We start from the raw sequence: 13310 nt of genomic DNA on the forward strand, positions 1-13310 counted from the left end.
ATATTTTGTCCACTCCATCAACATATATGAGGGGGGCAAAATATTAGAAACACTTTTCAATATAATGCATCCCACTACACCACCACCCACTACGACCTCAATAATAAACATTAAGTAGAATTATCACCTTTGTGACAATGTCAACAAAAACTGAAAATGTATAAGCTTTGTAAAAGTAGAATTTATAGCAGAGCTGTTGTATTGGATTGCATTAGATTGCACAGGTGTACCTAATGAAGTGAGTGTATATCAGCTAACCAATATATAAGTTTAACCCACACTCCTTAGTTCTTGTCCACGTAGCATACATAGTAAATAAAGTTGATCTGAGTGTGTCTAGATGAGTTCAGCACAGACATTCTATAAATCTTGGCAGAGCAGGTTCATTAATGAGCCAACATCGTCCAGTTTGTCGCCAAAACAAACACAACAGCATGTTTCCACCCTGAAGGAGGAGCTTTAACTTTATCATGATACACAGTCAAACACTCATCTACACACACTTACATTCACAGTGTCACTCACCCTCTTCAGAACGATGCTCTCCTTCACAACTTTTAGCTCATTCAGAAATTAATTTTCATAATATCCAGCTGGTGTCCATATTTAATACTGTACTACCAAAGTCCTACCGGCTTAGTTGGATGTAGGAATGAACATTGTTGGTGGCAAAGTATGAAAGAAGGGAGTGACGAGGGAGGGGGTGGAGGCAGGGGAGGGAAGGGAAATGAAGGGGCGGTTGGAGGCAGCGTGGGATATCCCTTTGAGTCATGGAAACTGATCCAAGTAGCAGACTTGCTCACAGATGACCAAACAGCCAAACAGCCTTCTGTGTATTGTCCTCTCATTAACACTGAGAAGACATTCAGCAGCCACTGGAAACACTTACTATATACTTCCTTATGGGATGATGAGTGGAAAACATGCACAATAGCAACGACGAATACACACACACACACATTCTGTGTTTTCACCACTTTCTGCCACGTTAACAAGACATTCTTTTACATATGTTTCTACTAATAATTGTTGTAATGTTCTGTTTTACGTATTTGATTCTATGGCATATTGTATTGTACAATTTTACTGTCCTTATATAATTTTTAAAAAAATATATTCCTCTTGTTTGATTGTCTTAATGTCATGTAACTGTCTTGCTTTGTCTTGTTTCAATGTCTTTTTTTCTCATCTTTTGGCATCTTTTAATTGTACAAATAAAGGAAAAGAAAATGGGTGGGGAAGGTTTTTAAAAAATATTTTTCTCAAATAGTAATTACAGAAATGTGCCTTTTAATCCCATATTATCAAAAACAATTGCATTTATTGCTATTTATTCTCACTATATTTTAAGTTTCCTTTTTGACACACCCACTAACATCATAGTGCATCAGTGTGCTCACAGATTTTCCTTCCAAACAGCCAGACAAAGAGAGACAGAGTGTGTGTGCATGTGTGTGCATGTGTGTGCGTGTGTGCGTTTGTGTGCGCGTACACGTCCAAATAGGCCAGGTGAAGATGAGGAGCGGCAGCCAAACACCATGAGATCATCCTTTACCAGACTGCAGCCTCTGCCAAATCCTTTGTTACCATGGCAACCCCTCTGGGAAAACACTGTGAAGTGTGACTGTGTGTGTGTGTGTGTGTGTGTGTTTGTTTTTGTGTGCATCTGCAGCATATTGCTTACAGTTGGTTAGACGTTGTAAATTGTTGTACTATAAGTCAACAATGTCTGAGAGTCTTAATATCTGAGTGTGTGAGTATGAGAGTGAGAGTGAGACAGGAAAAGGTGAAGTGAAGTGAGGTGAGCAGTCTGAGAATGATAATGTCTTTGTTTTGGGATGAATCGCTGGCCAGAAGGCATGCTGGAGATAAAAGACAAAGACAATGACGGCAGGAAATGATGGGGGAGGAAAAAGAAAGAGAGAGAAATCTACAGAGGTCATATCCCAGTCTGCAGATGACATGCATTCTGATTGGCTGCCTGTTTGAGTGTGTCTGCATGTGTGTGCGTGACTTGTGCATGCTGCAGCTGTTGGAGAGACGGCGGATTGCACAGCTGTTTGTTTGAATAACAAAGTGGACTGAGCAGTATGTCAGGACAGAGTGCAACCCAAATCTGACCTACAGTAACCTCTGCTGTACTGATGAGGGGCTCATCCTCACTGCTTCCTCCCTGTTAGAGATGCAGTCCATCATCCCTCTAAATTTAATCCAAATCAACAACAAAGACTTTGAATGTTTGGACCTTTTTAACTTTAAAGGATGATTGAATGATTTATTACAACTTGGTTGTTATTTTTGTATCTAGGGTGTGTCATGTCTATGTTATAATAACTCACCATTAGATTATAGGTCAAATTTAAAGCCGCATTCATTTTTTTTTCTTTTTTTGCTACTTGGTCGCAGTGCAACAAGCTGTAAACACAACACTAACATAGTATTACCTCATAAAGTTGATATGGCACACAGTTGCCTATTTACTCATCCAGCAGTCACAGAGCAGCATTAACATTCATTTAGAGTGTCTCTCTCCTTTTAGCTCTGTTTTGCTCTCCATCAACTACTGAGAATATCTAGCTGCTCAATGCTCCTCTATGTTCACCAGCTGGTTGCTAACTATAGCTGTCTGCCATTTGCTGCTGGGCAGGTAACATACAGTGGATTTATCAGGATTTTGCTGGAAACAATGCAGACCAAGACAGTCTGGTTACAGGCTGTAAAACCAAAACACTTGGCTGAAAGATGCTAAAACTCTCTGCAGAGCTGAGGGGAACTGCATAGTTGGTGATAATTCTGTGGGTTCGTCAGTACGGACAACACCTTACCACACATACCACACATCGTCATTTGATCCATTGTTACAAACCATAATAGTCTTTATTTATAGAGCACTTTTCCTACATTACAAAGTGCTTAATTCGAGGCAAAATAAAATCAACAAACTATTATTAGATTTTGAATGTTTTAGAATGAATTTCCGTATTCATGTCAGTAATAATCCCTCATACCGCAAGAGAACTGTACATGTCAGCACAACTACAGTAGGTCAAAGTTAAACCAGGAAGTCCATCTATAAACTGTGGATGTTTTCAACTGAGAGTTTGGGTAATAATTTTACTGTTCTCCTTTTTTTTCCCCTTCCAAATAATTTGACTAACCTGAGGATTTATATTAAACCTGTCACATTAGCATCAGTTGTACTTTGTGTTTAGTGTTAGTGTAAGTTGTAAAGATGTGTGCAACATAAAGTCAATTAAAGGGACCTATGTTTTCAATGAAATATGCTTTACTATCATTATTTTATCATTTGAAATTCAATTTGATCATTTCTCTAATTACAATGCCTCCATTTACAGAATGCATCATCAAAGTGGCCCATGCCCCAGTTTTGCCACTATTTTAGATCTGTTATCTGAGATATTACATGTTTTTTATTGTTTTTTTTTAAAAATTACGGCACACCCTTCAGGCTAATTATTTTTCATCCTGCAGCTCATGGCAAAGATGCGCCCTTCATCACGCCTTCAGTTTCTATCAAACATGGACAATTAGTGTCGAGAAAAATTGATGAGCACAACCCAACCAGTAGTACACACCCACTCCAGTTTACACACACAGAGGTCAATTACCACTGAAACTGCTTCACACCACTGATAAATAATCATTATCCAGACCTGATGCTGTAATCAAGTGGCTCTGATGCAAATTGCCTGCATGTAATGATGACTCCTACTCCAGATTTACAACCAACAACTGCCAAACTGCCACCATTTGCTAATTTCCTTCATACATCCACTCATTCCCCATGGCTCTTACACTAAGCAGCCATGATACACTGAAAGTATAAGCCTGTTACAGTCCTCTGGTGGTGAATATCCAACAAGGCTGTCTCTCACCAGCGAAAATCATCACATTCAAGGTCAGCAGTATCGCTAGCAGCAGAAGTGGGGCACCCACAGCACCCAGAGGAGGCATTAAGACCCAACACAGGGGAGCCAGTAAAAGAATGGGACTGGATGGATGTCGGGGGTGGTGGGGGTAGATAGAGTGCCTCTGTACTGGCTTGATTATGCTCTCAATAGAATGAGCTCACATAACAAAGGATTTATTATCGCTAGTTGGAGAGTTGCTGCAGTCTGGGAACTGTGCGTGGCCGTTTTCTCTGCCAGACGCCCGAAAAATGTGGCCCAGCTCTGCTTTTGGTCGGGGGGTTCAAACAACAACAAACCCTGTATGGGTCTCTCTGCCTCACCCTATAAAGCAGCCAGTGTTTCAGGAGGGTGGGAATACCAAGAGACTAACGTGGCAGTATAGGAGTGCTGCCTTCCACAGGCCCATGTTTTCTTCTCTATCTCCTCCAGGTACAGCAACACTGTATATCTGTGCTTAGAGAGGGAGAAACTGATCATATCTGATTGGAATTGTAATCCAAATTGTGGCACACTTATGAAAAAAAAATCAAGATTATTGGATGGATTCTTTACAGAAACGTGTCTTGACTGAGAGATTATTGCTGCATGTGTGTACAAATATAATTTTACATGCCTAAGAATTCACATTAAAGGCAAAGTAATGCAAAAGTAACTGATACTTGGACAACATTATCTTAATCTTTAATTTAATCATTTAAACTAGTTGCTAACTTTGTCTGTTTGCAGTTTGGGCAGGTAGTGTACACTGGTTTAATAAAGCTTTTTCACTGAAAAGAGCTTCCTGTTGCAGCTGCTGGAAACTACGCTGATGAGAGTGAGTGAGAGTGAACCAAAACAGTAGTTGAGGGCCAGAAAACCAAAACAATGAGCTGAAAGATGTTAAAATGCTCTGTAGAGCTGAGAGGAATGGCAGTACTTCTCTGTACTTCTCTGTGGGTTCATCACATGAGCAAAACCTTTCATATTGCACGTAGTCATTTGATCCATTGTTGATATAAAAATACTGATTAGTGCAGCTTTAAAACTAACTGATTCAGTTCCAGGTGTGATCCAACATGTTGACCTGACCACTCCTGCCTGATTATCTCAGGCTTCGTAGGGAGACTCCACCTGACAAGCTCAGTCTAGACTGTTGTGTCTGTGCTGCTGATAAAGCAAGGACACACTCAACCTCAAGGGAAAGAAACAGAGACAAGATCCCAAAAAGGAAAAATACAGATGATGAACGATTAATATCCCATTGCCGTTCATTCATAATGATAAAAGCAGATTCAACCATGGAAAAATGCCATTTAAATCATCCAATCAAAACTCTGTCATCTGTAAACCCACAAATACATTATCATCTATTCTGTCACTGATAGTAGTGCTGAGAAGAGAAACTGTATGAAACAATGTAAGAACCACTGGAAAATGCCAAAAAAACATCCATTATATCACAAACAAATTGTACAAGCTAATATTGCCAATGATGTTCTACATCCCCACTTAAAAATACGTTTATAACCTTAAAGTATAATCAGCAATTATTATCTAGAAATGTATCACAGAAGCACATTTTTATTGCATTCTGCCGCTATGAAATTTTCATCAATTATCATATTGATCATTCTTATATTATTAATACAATTAATTAAATTGAATGAATACAATCAAATGATACAAGGCATTTATACAGTATATATTGTGCAAATCGTGTAATAAAGGGTGTAAAAAATTCCTTCACTGCTTTTAAATAAGATTGCACTTTTGCACTTCAAGTGATAATCACAAGTGTAAACCACAAAAATAACAGAGAATAAGTTACACTTCTGTAGCTGCATGAACAAACCTGTCTGACACCTGGACTGACCACACACACACACACACACACACACACACACACACACACACACACCAGGCACAACATAAGTGCCAATCCTGCCAATGATCAAACAACAATCACCCTTTAATCTCAACATGTGAGGCTTCTACTTTACCTGACGGAGGCGTGGGTGTGTGATGTGACAGTGGGACGGTGGAGTAACACCAGCAGGACTAAACAATCACACCACGGCTGCTCATCAAGATGCGACGGGACGGAAAACTGCTGCTGGTGTCACAAAATTCAAAAACTCTGATCCAAAGAGGAGGCTTCCTTCTCTGCGTCCTCCCTCTCTCTCTATCTCTGTCCTGTCGTCAGGGTCTCTCTCACTGACTCTCCTCGACACACACACACACTCTGTCTCTCGCTGTCATTACACACACTGGGCTAAAGCCATGTGGCCGACACTCTGCTGACACACACTGTCTGTCTGGCTGCTGCTGCTGGTCCCCTCCCTCTCACTCTCTCTTGACTCACATGCTCCCTCTTTTACTCTCTTTCTCTCTCTTTTGGCATTACTCACACACACTCACACACATAAATGCATGCGCACACACACACACACACAAACACACACACACACACACACTCTCCCAGCCTTCCTGTCCGCTCAGCCTCACCCCAATACAGGGACACAAGGCGCTCATTCTTCTGGATAAAGAAATCCTGTGTTGTTCATGAAAAGCTGCAGAAATGTTCACCTTAAACCGGACTCGTAGGTAAACAAGGTCCTGAATACAAGTCCAATACAGTGAGGGGGAACTTTTCATTGGAGAACAGCCATTTATTCCCTCACACTGGAACTACTGTTACTGTGAGCTACCTTTTCCCACATATTCACTTATTTTCAGAATCTATTCTAGTCTGCTCTATTCTAATAAACATGCTTCAATTTATAGTTCTGTTTCACTGAAAGGCAAGTCTCTCTGTAGCATAAGATTTAAAGGTTACATGTGTAACAGAATCTGAAAATACAGTATGTTCATATACTCAAAAAACAAATGTAAATGGACCTTTATCAGTGAGTGAAAAGTGTATTTAGCAACAAGATTTGGAAAAGCAAAGAATTCTCCAGTTTCACCTTGTAGGTTTCATATGCATCTCTATTGGCTGTGTGCTGTGACATTTGCTACAATCTGTCTGTAGCGTAGGTTTTATTTGCCCTGAGCTCAGGCGCACAGGCTCGTGCTCCCTATAATGCCAGGCTGTGTATCACTTTGCTTCCAATTTTCCCCAGTAACTGCCAAAACTACCACCAGGCAGAGGCAGGTATTGATTTTCATCTTGACATTTAGGCAGTAGAAGAATTATTTTCGAGTTCTCAATGCTAATTATTTATACTTTCACTTCATCAATCAATCATATGATTACGATTTACGTTGTTTTTTGAGTTTCAGACAGTTTTCTTTGAAATGTGCGCACATTCACAGCTCTCCACGCACATTTGGAAATAATAATGCAACAATATTGTTCCCAAGACATTGCAGAGCTGACAGGAAATGAGGAAAGAGAGATGGGGGTTTGCATGCAACAAACGTCCCCAGCTGAATTAAAGTCCAACTGAAATCACATTGTATCATCCCTCTTTGCAGTCAAAAATAATGTCAACATGCTTTTTAAATGTATTTTTAATAGTTTTGTATTATTACAATGAAGAAATATCAGGGGTGGGGTTGTATGTTGGTGTCTGTGTTTGACTGACATTAGCTGTTAGGCTACCAGTGTTATACCATACAGAACGGAGACAAAGTAAACAAACATCTGTAGCTACAAGTCACAGACAGACAGTGTGTTGCAAACAGGGAATGTGTTTATATGCTGTTAAATGTGTTGCCGCTAAGTGGCTAATTAGCTATCTATCTGCTAACTGACGTTAGCGGTTCACTTTTCCCTGGTGAATGTTTGTTTGGTGGCTCGTTCAACAAGCTAAGCTGCAGGACAAGATGTGTGTTCATGTTTGTAAGTTAGACAAGGAGACTTTATCAGGAAAGCTAATGTGGGTTGTTGTTCAGAGTCTGTGGCTCTTGTGTTGTGTAGCAGGATGCAATCAGGCTCAGTGTGACAGTCTGCTCTGCCTATGATAGAACAACATGTTATCACTTTATGCAACATTTGATTTTCTGCATCGAAATTAGAACTCCCTCTATGTAAGTGGATAAAGGAATGGTATTTAATCAAAAATAATGTAAATCATAATGAAGTCAAAGGATTTAAAATATAAATTTCACCCTTTTAGTTTCTGACTTTTTCAGAAAACTGTCTGATTTCTGATTCACAGAGCAGATATGTATGCTGTAATTGACAAGAAAAGGCAATTTAATTTCAGTTGAACTTTAAAAAAGAGAACGCTGAAATAACATGATCAGCGCCTTAGACCCCTAGGCCACTAGGACACCCCTCCTGGTTTCTAATAGGGAGGGATAAGTAAAGTCAGTAAACTATATTTATATTGTATTATTCAATGGAATCCTCACAGTGACTCCTCAGGTGTGCACTTTGATAGCCGCTTTGACTCTGCATGTCTACAGACCATTTCATACGTAGAAGTTCCAACATTACCAAGTTTAGTCATTCAGGTAAGACGGTCTTTTCATCATTCACACATATAGATAAGTGACACGTGAAAAGAAAAAAAACATAAAGTATCTAAGTAAGGAGTTGTTCCACCTCAAGCCTCCAGCTTCAACGCTTCTTCTCCCAGTCTGTGCAATTACAGCCACAATGGAGCACTACCAGACATCTTACGGAGTGACACTGTCTTGAAAAAATGAGTTCTGGTTCTTGTTTCCACATATCACTGACTGATAAAACTGCCATGAAATTTACAGGTTTAGCTGTTAAACTTTTAAATGTTATTCTAATTGGCCCCGGCTGCCATGACATTTACCACTACGTTGGCTCCATGCTAGAGAGTATCAACAAAAATAGAATTTATGTTTATAGACAGAGTCAAAAACAAGACTGAGGTCACACAAACATGGACATGTATAACCGAAATGAACACTCAGAACACTCTGGCGTCTGAGCTATGTTTAGTGATGCTTTCTGTGGTGCAGAGTTATGCATGCACATACTGTAAGCGAAACATCACTACACTAGAATATACTGTAAGACTGATTCACATAGCTTAAAAGGGAGTAAAGGTAATGCTGTGTTGTTTTTCTAAGACTGCGGTAATGTGCGCATCTGTGGAGAGCAGAGCCTCTGCAGACTGTCATCAGCGTAGTGTAGCTGGTGTTTCCTCTCTGACCAAACTGGTTATTTGGACCTAACTTGACTCTCCACAATGATATAACCAAGCCCAGCTGGAACCACTGCATGCATTTGTGTGTGTACTGTTCTGCACTTGCATGAATGTCCTGATATGACAAACCACACATGCCTAACATTCCTGTAAGACTGGGTGGATTTATCATGATTTATATGAAGTACATTCATCTGTCTGCTTAAATCACACAGCTGGGCTGTTACGAAACAAACATCCCAACCAAACTAACTGAGATGCAACATATTTAATGTGTTTGACTAAATGAAATTCTGAAGGTGGTTATGGCAACTAGTGGGAAATCTTCTCTGCAGACACTTATAGTTGCACAGTACTGCTGTAATATATCAACATGGGTGGATAGGAGTGTTAATCACTGAGATGTCTGGCTTTCTAAACTCAAAGCACACCTCCCCACCATGACCACCTACTCACATTTTCCACTTCAACACTGCGTGACAGGCTATTCTCAAATGCATGGCTGTTATTAGCTAGTTCACACTTCTCTGTTGTGGAATATGATTTTTGGTTTTTGGAAGCCTCCTTAAACTGTGGCATTAGCTTATGGAGTGTCATTATACTGTAGTTGATTTTTCACTGAGAGGCTGATAGAGGTTGTATGTGTTGTTTGGCCACTGGGGATCAGTAGAAGTTCACTAGAGCTGTGATTCTTTGCAGTCATTTTTTTAAGGAAAAAAAAAGTCCAAATTCTCAGATTCCAGTTTCTCAAATGTGAATATTTTCTGGTTTCTTTAGTCGTCTGTGTAAACTGAATATCTTTAGGTTGTGGACTGTTGGTCGGGACAAAACAAAAAATTTGAGGACGTCATCTTTGGCTTTGGGAAACAATGATCGACATTTTTCACCATCTTATAGACCAAACAACTAATAGATGAATCAAGAAAATAATCAACTCTATCATAGTATGTGTGGTGTTACAGCTAATGTGCAAATAATTACCTTTTTTAAAAAAAAACAACAACAACAAAACACACATCCAGCAACATTAGCTTGCTAGATGCTGTTGCTTGCTTGGAGTCATGTTTCTATGTTTCTATATTGTCTTTCTTTTACTGTATTCTGTATTCGTCTCAACCAATGTCTGAAAAAAATAACAGTCTCTTTAGTTTGCTATCTGCTCCACTATATTCACCAGCTAGCTGCTAACTTTTTACTGTTTGCTGTTTGGTGTTGAAGAAAGATGCCTACTGGAAACAAGGGTGATAAGAGAAGTAAAAGTGAACCATAGCTACAGTAAATTTGCAGCCATGAAACCAAAAAAATGAACATAATGGGGGGTTAAAAAGCTAGCAGAGCATACTAGCTAATAATCTTCTGTGGCTTGGTCACTACAATCCTTTCAATCACATTAGATATATTAATTTGATCAGTAGTTAAAGCGAGACATTCTAACTGCAAACAGAAAGACGAAATAACACTGTCTTCCAGCAATAAAACGCACCGTTACTTGCTATCATTGGCTAATGTTAGCCAATGATAGCAAATTTTAGATAGATTTAGCTAACAACCTAAAGTGAATGCTGTCCAGCAAAAGTTACATACTCTCACTTTTATGTATGAAATATTGAATAGTGGAGCTTAAAAGCCTGGAGTCCACAGTGTACAGGCATCACATTATGGGATTTGTAAATACTGAAGCTCAGATTGAAAACTTAATACAATTCTCTCTCTCATCTGAATGTGTGCAGGACTGCCTCAAGCAGCTTTAATATGAATACAGTGAATATACAAAGAGAAGCGACAGGTGATTTGTAAGACCTTAATTTCTCTTTTACATTTCCCTTTAAGCATCTGTCTGGATGAAAAGATGCCAGCATGACGTGGCACTGAGCCTCACACTCTTGTTGTTGATGCAATAAAAAGGCACTAGACGTGCAGTGCAGTCACACTGCATGGATGAGCCTCCAGGTAACCACAAATCACTGGGGGTCAAAGGTAAATTTCTTTTATGTGTGTGCACACATACGCACACCCGCACACTTAGCATAAACAGACGGCTGAGACAGTAAAAGCTCTCTCTCCTTTCATCTTTAATGAAAAGCATATTTGGTTCTGCTCCCCTCCTCCCCTGCACCACACCACACCAGCGCCCACGCACCCATTCAAATCCTAACGCCTTTATAGAAACATACAGTGCAGCGCTGCAGGGCTGAGCTGAGGGAAGCGCTCATTATGAACATCAAAGGCCTAGATGGGCGCTGACTTGATCCTTTGAGATGATTGGAGTATCTCACTCAGTGAACAAAAAGCTTGGACGTCTCTGCGCGCCTCTGATACTGTCGACCAGGATGGAAATTCAATTACCAAGTGATTCAGGGCTGGCAGAAGGGGAGGAATGTAAAGATTTGAAGGAAATGGGTCATCATTTTTTGCCAGGATGTGTTTGCAGTTGATGGGTGGTGGATCAGACTCCCACATGTTGCCCCTGCAGCCGGGGGCCATACTGCAGGAAGCGGGAGCTCTGTTGTGGGCCTACAATGTGCCACCAGAGAAATGTTTTATTGAACACTATCGCTAACTGACTGAGTATTCCTACAATGACTTCCATGTCAATCTTCATGTCATGCTCCGTCTTTCAACTGTGAAATGTTGTTCCAGTTTATGACAACGGCCAGCAGTGGTTTAATTTAGACAAACATCTGAAAGTGCTGCTGTTCTGAAGGATTATTGAGACTTAAGCTTGAGGCATCATTTCTTTATGATGGTGTTTGAGACACAGAGCAGGGGAACAGCAGAGCACTAGTGCCATCAGGTGGTCCTGATATGAACTGCTTTAGCGCTGATGTATGTAGATAGAAAAATGATGGAATTGTCTTTTAAATCTTTCATTGAATCTTAACTTCTTTTCTTATATTCTCCTGGACTGAATGGCTTAGGCAGTGAATGAACCATGTCAGCTACATGACATCTTTGAGCACTAGGTAAGATATGTGTCAGGTAGTTTAGAAACAGTGTCCCTTTAAAAAAAGTTTTATATCTAATATTTATCATTATCATTTTTTTTAAAACTCTCAAAAATCGATATCAGTAGTGACCTCAAAAATCCAAATCCAATCTGGTTGGGTTGTAGTCCAAATCACCCTTTAAAGGAATAGTGCAACATTTTTGGAAATACACTTATTCACTTTCTTGCCAAGAGTTAGATGAGAAAATTGATACCAGATATAATGTGAGAGTGGTATCAATCTTCTCATCTAACTCTCAGCAAGACAGTGAATGATATTTTCCAAAGTGTTTCCTTATTCCTTTAGAGAATAGTGTTCGTTTTTACCCTTGAGGTGCAGGCTTAAGCAGCCAACAATCAAAAGCAACAGACATAGAATTTCCTTCCTAATATTTTTCTAAACTGACTTGTTTAAAAATGACCTTAAAATTACAAATGTGTTTTGAGACAGTTGCTGTTTTTTGGGTTATGTTTGTTGATATAGATTTGATATATCTGTGGTCTGCGTTTCTTCTTTGGTAGCCTGTTTAATGCTTGCTACTAAGCTGAAGTTGCTGTATTGTAAAGTGAAGAGCTGTAGTGTCTCAAAGATTTTCCTGGTTGACAATAAAGAAGCACTGAATTCTTCCAATTTTTAAGTTCTTAATTACAGCAAAAGTATTTCTTATTTGCATAAAATGTGTCAAAAAGCATATTATTATTGACACAATAAGTAAAAATACTTTAACATCTGTTATCAGGAGCACTGAAGTTCCACTTTAGGTAAAGAAAAGAGAAAGACTGCACAGAAAAGCAGATCCATGCTGTGGTTTGGCAACAAACTGAGAACAGTCAATTCCATTAAACATGATCACCTTTTATGAACTGAACCCGGATGTCAAAGACATAGAGTAGTTCAGGAGGGTGGCAGACAGAATGTAGCAGCGCTGTGTGAGCAGAGACCCAAACAGAAAGCTGCTGAGGACAGTTTGATGGTCAGCTGACCTGCTGCTGTTTGAACGGTCACAGAGAGGAAATTCCACATACAGACATAAAATTCATCCAATATCCTCTCTGTCTATCCAGTCTGTCTATCTTTCTGGCATACTTCTCTCTTAATACACATGCTGTCAAAAGTACCACAAAGTGGAGCCTTTATGGTGCTCTGAAGAACCGTTTTCAAATGTAAATCTATGAGTTGTTATATAGATGTACTAAAGCTCTAATAGGTATAAGGCTGCAACTAACATTTATATTCATTATCGATTCATCTGCAAATTATTTTCTCAGTTGATCAGCTAATCG

General features: G+C 39.5%; 1 protein-coding gene across 1 annotated transcript in view; it reads right to left on the reverse strand.

The window, feature by feature from the left end:
- Positions 1-6123, reverse strand: part of phldb1b (pleckstrin homology-like domain, family B, member 1b) — a 106030-nt gene extending 99907 nt beyond the window's left edge. Inside the window, exon 1 of the mRNA XM_044354686.1 lies at positions 5912-6123. The gene's annotated coding sequence lies outside the window, so the exon portion shown is untranslated. The remainder of the gene's footprint in view (positions 1-5911) is intronic.
- Between the last annotated feature and the right edge of the window lie 7187 nt (positions 6124-13310).

Source organism: Thunnus albacares, chromosome 6 (assembly GCF_914725855.1).
Source record: "Thunnus albacares chromosome 6, fThuAlb1.1, whole genome shotgun sequence".
Taxonomy (NCBI): Eukaryota; Metazoa; Chordata; class Actinopteri; order Scombriformes; family Scombridae; genus Thunnus; species Thunnus albacares.